The following is a 3,337-nucleotide window of genomic DNA, read 5'->3' as shown; positions in this document are numbered from 1 at the left end:
TGGACACTCCCTTTTTTAGCCCTGCCCTTTTCCATATTTGGATTAAAATATGCAAAGATCAACTAGAGATACAGCTGTTTACTTTAACTTCTGACTCCCTCAGATGGCCAGTAGATCTAAATACAGTAATAAATTAGCATTTCATACTAATACAAAAATTCTGTTCTTTTCCTCAGCTAGAATGTCATCCAGTGAGGCTTTCACAATTACTTGTAATAATAAAACTTGTTTATACATTTCTAATCTCAAAAAAAGTGGCCCACCCAGTATTTCCACTGGCATTTAAAAACATTTCTATTCTGAAATGAGTTTGCGCACTTTTCATGATCTGAGGGCATCTGAATCTCACCTCTCTAAGCAGCCAAAGGCTGACCCTCAGAGACTTCTTGAACTGACACCCCTTCTTGCAGAATCCTTATTCACAGTCAGAAACAGAGGGGCCAATTCAGTGATCACTGGGACTTGAAAAACTACTCTGAAACATCCCTTAATTTCTTTCTCATGAAGTGTTTGGTAATTCTCTGTTAACTTCCTTATGAATCTTCCTCATTTTTTTGCCTAAATACCAAAGGAAAGACAACTGTTAGTAATTTTCAAGTCTTTATGATGCCTGAAAGTATCCTGGGACATATTCCATGTACTAACCACCTCGTGAACTTACACACACAGCCTAACTCATTGTCAGCAGGACTCTCCACTGAACTGTGTTGCCCAAAAGGGGATCTTATTAGGGGAAATTATCCAGAATACTAAGATGATTACGTCCCTTTGGAGAAATGACTCTGAGGCAATCTGATTTGATTTCATGCTTAATCACCCAGAAAGACAAACATGTTCAAGTACTGGAAATACCACGTACCAGTAATGCCAGGTTATTTGACAGAGGGTATGATAAAGAGTAATTTATTACCATTGCACAGTATCTTAATTTATAATGTTCTTCCACTCAGTTTACTCATACATCAATTTTATAAGGTAGGGTGGGTTAGGTATTGAGATCCGCACTGCGGGGGTAAATGAAAGAGAGATTAAGTAACCCAATTAAGGTTCTGCAGGGACATAGAAGAAACTAGGCCTGGGACCCGTGTTTCTCATTCCAAGTCTAGTGTTTTTCGCAGACAATAGGGTGCCTCTCTGTTATTTTTGGTCTTCTTCATGGTTCGGTTCTAGTTTTACTCTTTCCAAATTCATATAAACAGCCATAACAGAGAGCTCGGGAAACCAACATGCATATAAAAAAAATACATGGTGGAAAAATAAAATATGAATGCTTTCTAATATTTAATAAACCAAATTGAATGTTCTTCCTTTAAGAGCTTTAATGCAGAGATAGAGAAAGCAAAATCACCAAATCAAATCTACACATGAAAACTACTGTTCTACTATTTTAAAAAAGCTCCCGTAGCCTTTGACTATCTATCGGGGTCCATGTACACTGAACACTTCAGACGGTGTAGAGATGATGAAAACACACATAAAAGGAAACAGATGACAGTTGTTTAGTTGCTCTGGTTTTAAGAGCAGTAACTACGGTGAATTATTAACACTCTACTGTGCTTGGTTTCTTTTCTGTGGATTTGTAGTTGGTTCTGTCCTTTGCCCTAGTCTCTCCAGAAATGCTGCTGCAGTTATTTACTCGTATCTGGCACAAATGACTTGCATTCTGAAGCTTGTTTTATGGAATTTTAACAGATCAGCACTTGGAAGCACATTTCACATTCATAAATAAAGTTTCTCGTACATGTCAGAATGAATACTTTTTTTGAGAGTTAGTGAATTGCAGTAATTATTTCCCATACTTACCTTGTTGATTGTGCACAGAGTTTGTCTTCTGTGGGAAGCTTTATTAGGAAAAAGGAGAGCATTTCCTTAAAGTAGAGCAACAGAGGCTTTTCATACTCATACCAAGTTAACTTCCGAAAGGTTTTTAACTCCCTGTTTCCCAAAGCATACTTGATTTTTGGGACCCACAAAAACCACACATTTTTATTAGTTCACTTCTTTTTTGAGAGTTCAGAGAACTGATAGTACACAAAGTGAAACCCTTTTTAGTTGTCACTATCTCATTATTAAGTTGAGTGTTCTGAAGTACTCAAAAGAGTAAGCATAACTTCCAGCATTACAAATGTTTTGTGGGATGGAGGTGCCTAATTTAATAGTAAAATAATGTAGTTTAAAACAAAAGAAGGCTGGACATGGTGGCTCAGGCTTGTAATCCCAGCATTTTGGGAGGCTAAGGTGGGTGGACCTCCTGAGGTCAGGAGTTCGAGACAGTCTGGCCAACATGGTGAAACCCTGTCTCTATTAAAAATACAAAATTAGCCGGGTGTGGTGGCAGTGCCTGTAATCCCAGCTACTCAGGAGGCTGAGGCAGGAGCATCACTGGAACCCTGAGGTGGAGGTTGCAGTGAGCCGAGATTGCGCCATGCACTCCAACCTGGGCAACGAGAGCAAAACTCCATCTCTAAAACAAAACAAAACAAAATAAAAGGAGAGCAAAGTTTTACTTCACAGTCATGGCTGTTCAGTAGAAGATAATTTTTTTTTCCTTTTAGATAGAGTTTCACTCTTGTTGCCCAAGCTGGAGTGCAATGGGGTGATCTTGGCTCACCACGACTTCCGCCTCCTGGGTTCAAGTGATTCTCCTGCCTCAACCTCCCAAGTAGCTGGGATTACAGGCATATGCCACCTCGCCCAGCTAATTTTTTTTTTATTTGTAGTAGAGATGAGGTTTCACCCTGTTGGTCAGGCTGGTCTCAAACTCTCAACCTCAGGTGATCCACCTGCCTCGTCCTCCCAAAGTGCTGGGATTACAGTTGTGAACCACCGTGCCCGGCCTTGTAAGAGACAAATTTAAGGTGGGTTGTTTCGTAAATAATATGATTTGGGGATAAGAAGGGTTTTTTGTTAAAAATGATACATAAGATGGCTCATACATAATGTGATGTTCAATAGTCATGTAATCAAAACTACTTTTACTACCTCAATTTTCTGCTTCCCTGTGGCCCATCCTGACCAACTTTCCAGGTGGAAATAAATAACAAGAACCAGACAATGATAAAATAGATTAAGTTTATAAACTGTTAGCAAAGATTCTATATTGCTCATGTCTGCAGTCCTTACGGATGTAATTGGCTTCAGGGTTTGTTTTTTTTTTTTTTAATGAAAATTCTATTTTTGGGGTGGGTAGGTGAGTGTTGCAAATGTATGCATAGATGTATGTAGATGTCAAGTCAAAATCTGCTTCCCTGAAGCTTCCATTCATGTTTTGGGTAACTCCTCTCTGGAACCATGATAAATAACAAGTTTTATTTTTATTGTTTCAAGACTTCTTCTT

The sequence above is a fragment of the Saimiri boliviensis genome, chromosome 17 (assembly GCF_048565385.1).
Source record: "Saimiri boliviensis isolate mSaiBol1 chromosome 17, mSaiBol1.pri, whole genome shotgun sequence".
Taxonomy (NCBI): domain Eukaryota; kingdom Metazoa; phylum Chordata; class Mammalia; order Primates; family Cebidae; genus Saimiri; species Saimiri boliviensis.
The sequence above is the reverse complement of the archived record's forward strand: the minus strand, read 5'-3'. Positions refer to the sequence as shown.